Below are 11,819 nucleotides of genomic sequence, written 5' to 3'. Positions count from 1 at the left end.
TTGAACCAATCTGCCAAGCAAGATCTGGATAAATATTTTTCTCCCCAAGCGAAGGGAGCAGAATCAGGGCCAGGATGGCACAAGGGAATGTAGTCTATAAAGGCTCATTATGAAACCTGCAGTGGGAGATGTCCAGCCAGAGGCGAGAACACACACTTGCACGTACACACACAATTACGATGATTATTCCTCTAACAATTTGAAATGCACAGTGTGTGGGAAGGCTGGCTAGAGTTCCATTTACGTCTTACAATAAGGAAACGGGATAATTTTGCAGTGGAGTTAAATTGTCGCAGGTTATCGTACACTTCAGTTTTTAATTTGCAGGGTATTTTTTTAAGAAAAAGTGTGTGAGATTAATCACCTTGATTGGATGTAGGCTTTTTTTTTTCTTTTTCTTCCTGCTGCAAAGTCTTTGCTGTATTTTGCTAAGCACCACTACTGGAAGGGATGGCAGCTTGTCCCTTTACTCTGTCTGTGGAAGAACCGCCGTTTGTCTGGTTGCCTAGGGCGAAGAAGACTCACTTTATGGAAGGAGACGTGTGGAATATAGAAGATAAACAATGCTTTGCTTTCCAGGTTGTCGGCACATCTCACTCAAAGTAGTGAAACACGCTTGGAGTTTAGGAGCTGATGCCTTATAGTAGGTGCATTAATTTGACCCTTGGGGCATCTGTGTGAATAATGTCCATGTAGGTTAAAGCAACCATTCTGAGCTCCTGATGTCACTGGAAAGACTCAAGGAATTAGTCCTAGCTATGTGGCTAAGGAATTCACACTACCCAGCCTATACTGTGGCTTGCTAGGTATTCATATTCAGAATTATGGGGGATTTATTTAGACATTCGTGTTCATAATTCTTTCGTCCTTTAACACACCTACGGGTAGAGCTGAATCACGGACCATTAAACAACTATGCATCATAGACTGTAAGAGCATTGCTGGATTAAGTTCTAAGGTCCGCTAGTCTGTGTCACTTTGCCCAGCCGGATGCATTTGGGAAGGTCATAAGCCTGGACTGGAAGATGCAAGCCACTTTCTACAGCTGCTTCTGAGCCACAAGTATCTACACTCGGCTGCCTCAAGTTCAGGAGGTAGTAAATAGCTACAGGTAATCTTCACTTAACAACCACAATAGGGACAGGAAAAATTATTGTTAAGTGGTGTGGTCATTAAGTGAGTCACCATGTGACCAGACCCAATTTTACGACAGTTGTTAAATGAATCAAGCTTCCCCAATGGAAATTGTGATCATGTGACCGCAGGACACTGCAACTGGTCGTAAATGCGAGCTGGCTGCCAAGTGCCCAAAATGTGATCACGTGACTGCAGGGGTGGTGCGATGTTTTGCAATGCCGTAAGTGTGAGTACAGGTCATAAAGCACTTTTTCCAAGGCTGTTGTAACTTTGGACTGTTGTTAAATGAATGGTCGTTAAACGAGGACTACCTGTATCAAGTAGCCATTGATAGTTTCATCCTACACAGATCTGTCCAATGTGGATTGGTTGGCATATACATTTAAGATATGAAGAAAACCACCCAGATTGGTTGCTAGTTCCACAGTTTAATATATGGCTTGGGGTGGGGGGCAGGGGAGAACTGTTTATGTTAGTCCTGAATTTCTCTGCATAGCAATAAAATGAGTAATGATGTTGTCAGGGGTAGACTTGGAGCAGTTGGCCATGGCCCAAAACACTAAGGAAGGTTTGCCAATTTTGAAATAATTAAAGTCCCATTCATCCAACATAATAGTTAAAATGTGGTTTTAGGGTTTGGGTTGAGCACGGTATGTGAACTTCAGCCAGTCTGGTTAAGCCAAGATCAGAAGCCACAAATTAGTGACTGCAGCCTAGAATCTAGCATTACTTAATTCCACTAATGGGATTCATAATTCTCTCTGCAGGAAGGTGGGATTTCAAACTTTCAAGAGGTGCTTGCCCTGGAGATGGCATGCCTGGGCCTCCTCTTTAAAATCCACAGCATTATAATGAAATCCACACAGCTGTAAAATCAGTCTGGAAAACCTGACTTGCTGTGACAAGGAGCATGATTCCCCTTCTCTTCCCCTGCCATCAGCCTGGCACAATCTGGTCCCTGCATTTCTCTGGATATATGTTTGTTTTGCGCTTGAAATCCACCTCGCTTGGAAGCAGGGGCTTTTACCTTGCCAGTGGCCCATTAGGTCAGGGAAAGGGAACATCTTGACATGTTTGCTTCTTTGCTCCATCCTGCAGCTCAGTATAACCTTTAGAAGGATTTGCAAACAAACTCCATCAGCCTAAACAACACACACAAACACACACACACCCCACAGCAGAATAAATGCCGGACAAGTGGCTAATAAAGGACAAAGGAGAGATCCAACAACCTTTCTTTAAAATTTGTGCAAGCCGAAGGCTGATATATGCTGTCTGAATTCTCATATTGCTCTAAGTCATAATGTGGTTGATAAGCCATGGTTATGGTTATGGTTGAGTAACCTGTGAGAATCCAGCGGTGGTGGTTTCTTCAATAAACTATGGATGAACAAATCATGGCTTAGCACAAGAATGAAAGACTTTTGGGGTTGGAGGAGGGATCTCAGGACTTGGGGAAATAATGCAAAATGTGTGGACCAGGATTTTCAGGGAGGATTCCATTTTGGGCCGGAAGGCAAAGGTTCTTTGTTGCTTAAACCAGCCTAATACAGTGATGGGAAATATCTTGTTGCCATATGTGGTGACTTTCGCAGGGCCTAGGTCCTTAGTGGGTGCAGGACGGCTAGGATTGCTTCATGCAAGTGGGCGAAGCTGTTTTTTATACATTTGTTTAACGGATCACTGCTATTTTAGGCTTACACTACAGGTTGTGTGTTTTCTGCCTCAAACTGATGGGAAACCAAAGTGTGCAATATAATTGTAGGTATTCCAGGAGGCACAGATAGCATCTGGGGATCATAGGTTGCCCACCCCAGACTTAGCAGTGAGTATGGACGTAGCCCTTCTCAGCTGTCAAGCCCTTCGGAATAGGCAAATTCAGGAAACAAGAACCACTCGTATTTCTGAAATGTCCCTTACTGCTAATAGGGTAATTTAACAGAATCTTGAAAGCCTGCCAAAGCAGTTCTCCAGATCAACCTATACCATGATGGTGGAATGACTCTGAGTCTCTTTCTCATGGGAAGCTTTTCTATAATAGCCTACTCCCTCCTCTGCTTTCCCAGGATGTAGAGAGTATAGAGCAGTGTTTCTCAACCTTGGCAACTTTAAGATATGTGGACTTCAACTTCAACTCCCAGGATCTGTTAGACATTCCATCACACCAGAAGAACACAACCATTGGAAGATAAAACTTGGCAGCAATGCTGTCCAGAGAAATCTCCATAGACAAATCTCTATTTCTTTTTTAATAGGTGGAGACCATTCTACAGCCAGTGTGATGCCCTCCCAGGAATAATGGATTGTATAGTAAACTTTAAGTCTGCCACCAACATCCTCCAATGTTTTAAATCCTTTGCAATGTTGCTAAAATTGTGCTTCCCTTCTTCCCCATGCCAACTTCTCTGAACAGCTGCACTTGATTGGACAAGTTAGTTTTGGAAGAAGAAAAGAAAACCTATGCAACAGATCATGAAATAAAACTAGGGAGGAGAAATGAAAAAGGATATAATGTTAATTGTGAGAGTCAGTTTGGTCTAGTGGCAAAGACACCAGGCTAGAAACCAGGAGACGGGGAGTTCTAGTCCTGCCTTAGGCACAAAGCCAGCTGGGTGACCTTGGGCCAGTCACTCTCTCTCAGACCTAGGAAGGAGGCCATGGCAAACCACTTCTGAAAAGCCTTGCCAAGAAAACTGCAGGGACTTGTCCAGGCAGTCTCCAAGAATCAGACATGACTTAACAGATTTTTAAAAAATGTTAATTAGCATAAGCCACATAACTTATAATTAACTACAGTTATCAGGTTAGTTAGCACAAATTTCCATCACCAACCAAACCTCCTGACTTCAAAAGTTACGTAGACTCCAAGCACTGCAAGGCAACTCACATTTACAATTACACATCAAAGTTCAAACTCATCATTAAAGAAGGGGGTTACTTTTCCAACAGAGACCAAAAAAAATTGCTAATATGGAAGTATAGTCAAGTAGAGAAACAATTTAAGTAAAAATAGAATTTATAATTCAAATAGAATTTCCTTGCCTTGCTAAGTCATGCAGAAAGCTTATTTGCCTTTAGCAGCAGGTGGCTGGGCATGTAGAGAAACAGGCTGGAAAGTGAACAGTAACTCCTCCCGCCCCATCCCCAGTTCTACAGTATCCCATCTCTGCATGTGGGGAGGGCTGTGGCTTTGCCCTGATTAGCAACAAGGGAATGGAATTATTCCACCCTTTTCCCTTGGGCAGCCTTCCTGAGATAAATCCTTCTAGAATTGTGGAGTCCTTGGTGCTCTCTGAGCTCGGTTGTTTGAATGCAGATGTTTCGTTACCCGGCTAGCTAACATCTTCAGTGCTAGAAGGGAGTGGGGTTTGCTCTCTGGGCAAACAACTATATATAAACAGAGAGCAAACCCCACTCCCTTCTAGCACTGAAGATGTTAGCTAGCCGGGTAACGAAACATCTGCATTCAAACAACCAAGCTCAGAGAGCACCAAGGACTCCACAGTTCAACCCTGAGCGACAGATATTCTCTTCTGTTGGCTTTCTAGATTATTAGTAGCTCTGCAAGGCCAATATCATGTAATTGGATTATGTGCCATCAAGTGGGTGTCGACTCTTAGCGACCACATAGATTTTCTCCATGATGATCTGTCTCTGACTTGATCTTTCAGGTCTTCCAACAGTGCCCCCATAGCCACCGTAACGGAGTCCCTCCACCTTGTTGCTGGTTGTCCTCTTCTTCTCTTTCCTTCCACCTTTCCTAGCATTAGAGCCTTATCAAGAGAGCTAGGTCTTCATGTCATTAGTGCATGCAGAACATCCTGTTCCAGCCTAGTGTCCTGCCTTCCTCCTGGACCATGCTGATCCCATTCCATTGATGGTCCCAAGTCTTTTCCAAAGTAAACTGTTCAAAACAGGAAGCAATTTGAGTGTTTCAGATGTGGTTTGGCCCATACCTTGACTATTTCTACCCCTTGTGTTGCATTTTAGATTGTAAGCTACTCCTGGCAGAGACCTAATCCTCTCATCATTGTTCTGCCAAGCACTCAGCAGCACTGACAGCATGATATGGATGATGATGATGATAATATCATTCAGCCTCTCAGAGCCCCATTCAATTGTTTTCTTAATCCCCTCTGACCATTTCCCCAAAGCTGGTAGAGCTGTAACCCTTAGCTTCTCCACATTCCTCAAATACAATTTGGCAGGGCAAAGAAAGTCAAGGGCCCACCAGTTGTTGTTTTTGTTCTTTTCCATCCTTCTCTGCTCCTTAAAAGACACCTAGCTTTAATTGGCACTCTTGGGAGCTGCTGGGGGCTTTTGTTATTGAACTGCCTAAAAGCATCCAAGAGGATAAAGATGTTCAGTAATGGACTACCACACTTCTTTCATTCTCAGAAACCTTGAAGGGGGGAGCAACTCCATCCCGCAGGGTAGATTTTGCTAGTGGGCATTGTGCATTCACATGGGCTATAATGTACTGATTGATGCAGCTCTGCCTCAACTTTTCCTTGCCTTTACCCTGGACTTGCTAAATGCCTAAACCTGTATACTGGCAAAAAGCTCCAGCAGAGGAGGGCAGCAACTGTTGGCCTCTTGCCCAAACCTGGCCCCATGAAGGGCAACAACTTATCCCCTGCTGCCCCAAGTTAGTACATGTAATGGTACATAGGAATGACCTTGGAAGACAAAAGGAAGAGCCACAGACTAGACAACAGTCAGACAAGCAGCAGCTGAGTCCGCAGAAGGAATGGCAAACATCTCAGAAGGGACCCTCCCTAGTTTCTTGGGCTGTAAAGGTGAGGGGGGAGAGATGTACTTTCAGACTTGCAAGATTCTGTTAATTATTTTTTTCACCTGTTCAATCATGTCTGATTCTCAGAGACTGCCTGGACAGGTCCCTGCAGTTTTCTTGGCAAGGCTTTTCAGAAGTGGTTTGCCATTGCCTCCCTCCTAGGGCTGAGAGAAAGTAACTGGCCACTCGGCTTTGTGCCTAAGGCAGGACTAGAACTCATGGTCTCCCAGTTTCTAGCCTGGTGCCTTAACCGCTACACCACTACACTGGTTCTCATTCTATTAATGTAACCCTACAGTAAAGTAACAGCTAGCACTTCTGGGTGTGCTTCTTGTCTGGACTACCTCACAAGGCTGACAATAATCTATCTGGCATATATTGGAGCTTAAAGCTTTCCCTATCCACCAAATAAGTGATTTGCTCCCCACCCTGAAAACAAGAACACAAAAAGAACTTGCAGTTAGCCAAAAAATTCAGGGGGGAGGCACCCCACAAGTATAATTAAATGTATCTGGTAGTTTTAAGAATGGTATTGAATTGGGGGAAGGGAGAGAGAGTAAATCTAAGGGTTAAGTTCTGGTTAGCTCACCCACTAGTTCAGATCAAAGGTTGCCTTAAAAAGTTGCATCCTTTTTCTCACTCCATCCAATGCAGATGCCTCCAAGAATTCTACAAATGGAAGATTAAGGCAGTCTCCCTCCCAGTTTCTTTTTCTCACCAGCAACTGATATTCAGCAGGACAGTGTCTCTGTACCCACCCCAAGAATGAAAACAAAACGAAACCAAAAAAAAAAAAAAAAACAGAATTTGGGTCTTAAAGATGCACAACACGCTCTTTGTCACCAGCTTGCAAATGTAACTTCCAGATTCAGTTCCTTCAGTCTCAGGGCTGCTGCTTCTTCCTTCCAGCACATTTAACAGCAGTGTCATTTCCCTGAACTAACTAGCCCCATCGCCATATTCTCACAACGTGCGAGTCTAAAATGGGATCGGCTAGACTCAGGGTGTTCTACAGACCCGAGCAATTGAATTAGTTCAGCAAACCGTAGTTACCATGTCCTGCAAACACAATCAGTCAAGCATTTCACAAAGGATTAAACATATTGCCACCTGCTAAAGTTTGCTGATCAAACCGTAGTTGAAAAACAGGAGAATGGAAAAATACCGTAAAATTTAGCTGCTGAGCCTGTTGCTTGTTACAGACCTTGGCTGAAAGTCTGAGACTTTGCAACTTAAAGGAATCAGCCTTACTTGTGAAGTAGAAACTGGAAAACGCCAGTGTTTTGCTTGCTCAAATGTTTATGGTTTAGCTCTAAGGGTTGTTGTTTTTTAGATTTTTTTATCCTGCCTTTATTATTTTTATAAATAACTCAAGGTGGTGAACATACCAAATACTCCTTTTTCCTCCTGTTTTCCCACAAAACAACCCTGTGAGGTGGGTTGAGCTGAGAGCAAGGGACTGGCCCAAGGTAGCCCAGCCGGCTTGCATGTCTAAGGCAGGACTAGAACTCACGGTCTCCTGGTTTCTAGCCTGGTTCCTTAACCACTTTGCAGGCCCCTGTAGCGGCAGGTCTCTGACTAAAGAGAAGATGACCGCAATTCTTCCTTCCTGCCCAAAAGCAACCAACTTGCCTGAGCAATTGTTGGAAATGGCTGTTTCACCACTCTTTGTAGAACTGGGACTTCCATTTGCTCCAGTGTACTTTTGAGAAGATGCCCATCGACTGACAGGCTTGTCAGCTCTCAGATCCAGGGAAGCAGTTGGTGGGGATCAACGGAAACAAAGATGAACTTGTAAGGTGAACTTCTCAGCCAGGCTGTGTTATTCTTCGCCATTAAACAAATGAAGCCCCTGCCTCATCTCCAGGACATGTATTGCAAAACAGATCACCACTTTGGACAATTTGGAGACCCCATTTGGAATAGGGACAAGAGGCAGGCAGATCTTTGCCATTCCTCTCCAGAGTAGAAATCATTGTGGCCAAGGTAGAGATAAGCCCCTCTTCCATGTTTTTCATTGAAGCACCTGATCTCATTGACCTCCCAAGCCATTCTTCAGACTTTCCTCATTTAAATGTTTTCCAATTAACTTGGATTGCAGCGCGCTTAGAAATTCATACATTTTGCCATCTACATCCTTGATTAGCTTCCTACTGTATTTGCCAAGCGTCATAAGAAGCAAAATCCATCTCTTAAATTTGGCGGTGGGGTGGGGTGGGGGGCTCTATTATGTAACACCTCAGAACCAAGAAATCAATTATTTGGTGATCTAATTGCTCTTGCCTGGAGATCTTGAAGGTTAGTTCATTCAGTGGTGCACAATCTGAAATCCTGAGGGTGGATGCACTCCATTCAAAATAGTGTACAGCTCCAGACCTTGGAACCCCTCCAAAAGTTGCCACTGGGTTGTATTTTTTATGTGATAAAAAGAGGAGAACTACTGGATATGTGGGAAGTAAACGTATTAGCTGCATTAAGTTTAGTTTTATTTAAATATAAATCAATTTGCTCTGGCCTCACCTAGAATTTGGAGAGCAACTCTTGCCTATCATTTAAGAGCTAAATATGGCCGCTTCAAAACAGTTGCACACCTTTGGATTAAATAAAGGAACAGTGAAATTTCTTTTACTTGGGAGTAGATCATGCTTTGTCACAAGCCCGTATCAGGCACACGTTTGCCTTTCAGTAAGAGGTTTTGCAGCACGTTCAGGCATGGTACGGGACTTGAGAATAGCCTTGTTCAAATGAAACCTCTACTCCGATAAACCACTTTTCATTAATTGTAATAAATAATGTAGTTGCATATAATTAGACCTGTATCTGAAAGGCTGGCAGTTGGATATGGCCATAGTTCTTCTGTAAGAGGATTCAAAGAAAGGCTGGAGTGTAGTCTATGCAGTTCTAAGCTTCGCTATGTCCATGTTCACACACCTTGCTTAGCCAAGTCAGGAAGAAGCACCTGGCAGCTATATTCACACATGCTAAGCTTAGTTAATCTTGGTTAGAGTTTTTTATGATGTTTCAATATGTTTGGTAGACCAACCAGTTGGTTGGTTTATAATTGAATATAATGGGCAAACCCAAGAAATGGATTAGATCAACAATTAGGTTAAGCATGTTTTGTGAACACTGTGTTGATATGTACAAGAAACTTGCCTTTTTGCAAACAGGGAGTAGAAAAGTAACCTTTTTTTTTTTGCTTCGCAGTTACCAGCATCACCAACACCTCACTTCTGCTGTCTGGACAGTGAATCTGGCAGGGCTTTCTCTTCCAGTTGCTATGGATACTGCAGTTGTCAAGAGCTCCATGGCAGCATAGGCATGAGCAAAGAAACCACAGCCTTCCTTGATCCTCTCCCAGAGCACTTTCTAAGAGCAACATGGATGCAATCTCTGAGTTGCCATCCTTTAAGTGTTCAGTGAGCATCTAAGAGCCACTGAATGGGCAGCACATCTGTTGTTCAGACAGGCCCCTGCCATGTTTGCCTCTTCTTAATTGATGTTCTGAGTCAATCTGAGGATGGGAATTTCTGCAGGTGCCCAAGCCATCTTGACTCAGTTCCAGGCAGGGGCCATTCTTCATCTTGCGCCAGCTTAATTCGCTTCTGCCGCTGGTGTTTGAAAAATCAACTAGAGATTTAAATGGATGATTGCCAATACAGCCAGCGAGATCATGTCTAAATGTTCCTTGCTACCGAGTGGGAGACCTGCTGTCAGAATTCTCTCCAGGGGTGAGCAGACTTTCATAGCTCTCTAGACAGGACTTGACTAATCTTGGCAGAAGACTCTCAGACACGCCTTGGCTAGATTAGAAACTTTATTGCTGACAAGAATAAAGCCTCCAACACAATGGTTAGTTATCCATAGCAGGGGAAGGAATTCAGAGCTTATATAGTTATGCTTCTCTTGACTTTGTCTTCCTGCCTTTCCAAACTAACAGACACTTAGCCTTGATGGCCTTGGAAGGCAGCTGGAATATGTTTTCATAAAGGGTCTATCTTAGGAATTACTGGTTCCAGACTCCCCAGTTTAAGCCCTTCCACCTATAAAAGTGCTTCATGTAAGCAGGTCCGTTGCTTGGTGACTGCAGACTCAAGAGGCAAATTGCAAATCTGAATGAACTATTCCAAACCCTATCAGCAGCAAGTTTTAGAACCTGTTTACATTACCTATTGTGCTGCTTCTCAATGGGATCATTCCATCTAGGATAATGGTATGTAGTAAACCCACTCTGTTCCCAAGTTGGTGTTCCTCCTCCACATCACTGCCCCTTGCAAATTCAAGATCAATAGACACAGCAGTTAAGCCACAGAATTCACTGTCAACAAATGCAATTATGGCCAATTTTCAATGAGGATATGACAGGCTTATGGAGGAGGAGGGTATCAGTGGCTACCAGACTTCAAGGCTATATGCTGTATCCTTAATCACAGGATGACAGTGGGAGGAGAGTGGGAAAGGGTTGCCCATTCATCTCCAAGGTTGTAAGCCTTCTGAATGCACTCAGCTGACCATAGTGAACAATTTGTTAGACCAGGCTAAAACGGATTTGGGTAGTTTGTGGCTCAGCACCTTGTAGGAATCCAGACATTATCTTATATGCTGTGTGAATCAGGCCATCATGTTAAACTACAAAATGATTTGTTTGGTCTTCATGTTATGGGAACACAACAAATGCATTTTGTTAACCAAGGATTATTATTGTGTTGTGCAAACACAGCCAGTGTGTTACAAGACGCCAGCCTAGATGAACCCTTGGACTCATCCAGCCATATTCTTGTTTAGTTAGCACTCTTTATTCAACTCTGAAAGCCATTGTTTCACTGAACAGAAAGGCAAAATTCTTCAACTAGATAATGCTTTACACGGCAGTGATTACAGGAAATGGTAACAAATGGGAAGGACTTAGAAGTCTTAAATGTATTACAAATGGCTATCATGAAACTAGTAATTAAGAGCTAAATCTGAAGTACTTTATTTGTTGGAGGAGAATCCCGTTTCTTTCATCCCATATTCCTTTTGCATACAAAAAGATTAGATGCAGGAGTATGGAAACTTGGCTATCCCCATCTTAGTTCAGCCACTAATATGCTGATTGCTCACAAAGGTGAAAGTGAAGAGACAGATAAAGTGATTAAAAAAATAGAGTTATGATTTATTTTTCTTATCACAAATGGATATCACATTTATACTGTATTCTGGAGGGAGGAAAAAGTGAAGTGTTAATATTTGCCTTTCTGCCAAGTCCTCTTTTCATTTTTCTAAAAACAAAGAGGATATTAAGATGAGGAGGGAAAATAAAGAACGCAAATGCTGCAAAGAATACCGTTTGGAGGCTTTATCATGCAACCCTTATCAATAATCGCCCAATGCACTTAGTACTTGCATTTACATCGCTGTTTAAATCTCAAGGTCAGCAGGCACTATGAGCTGCCATCTTCAGAACTCTTCATCATTTGATTCTAGTGGGACAGCAGTAGAACAAATCCAAAACTTCACTTCCTGTTGTTGCCTACAAAACTAACAAAGCCCCTCTCTAAAAAAAAAAACCCCAAGAGGCCTCAAAAGACAGCCTTCCCTGAGTTTTTATGACAAGCATGTGGGGTGCTGGAAGGTCTGAATGAATATTTGGCGGCAGTTTTGATCAGGAAACCAGCATGTGGAGGGAAGATATAAACAACTCCTTCTTAGCAATACCACTCTAAAATTGAAGCCAATTCAAGGATGTTTTAAAGAGAAATCTCCCAGAAAATTGATTTGTTTAGGGCACCATAAGCACCAGTCTTGAAGAGCTGATTTTGCTCACCCAGAACCTTTTCCAAAAGGAAGTCAGGTGAAGCACTGAAAAGCAGTATGATGTTCCCAGTAGGGGTACCTTAATTTACTG

This window comes from Candoia aspera, chromosome 13 (genome assembly GCF_035149785.1).
Source record: "Candoia aspera isolate rCanAsp1 chromosome 13, rCanAsp1.hap2, whole genome shotgun sequence".
Taxonomy (NCBI): Eukaryota; Metazoa; Chordata; class Lepidosauria; order Squamata; family Boidae; genus Candoia; species Candoia aspera.
Note: the sequence above shows the minus strand (reverse complement) of the source record.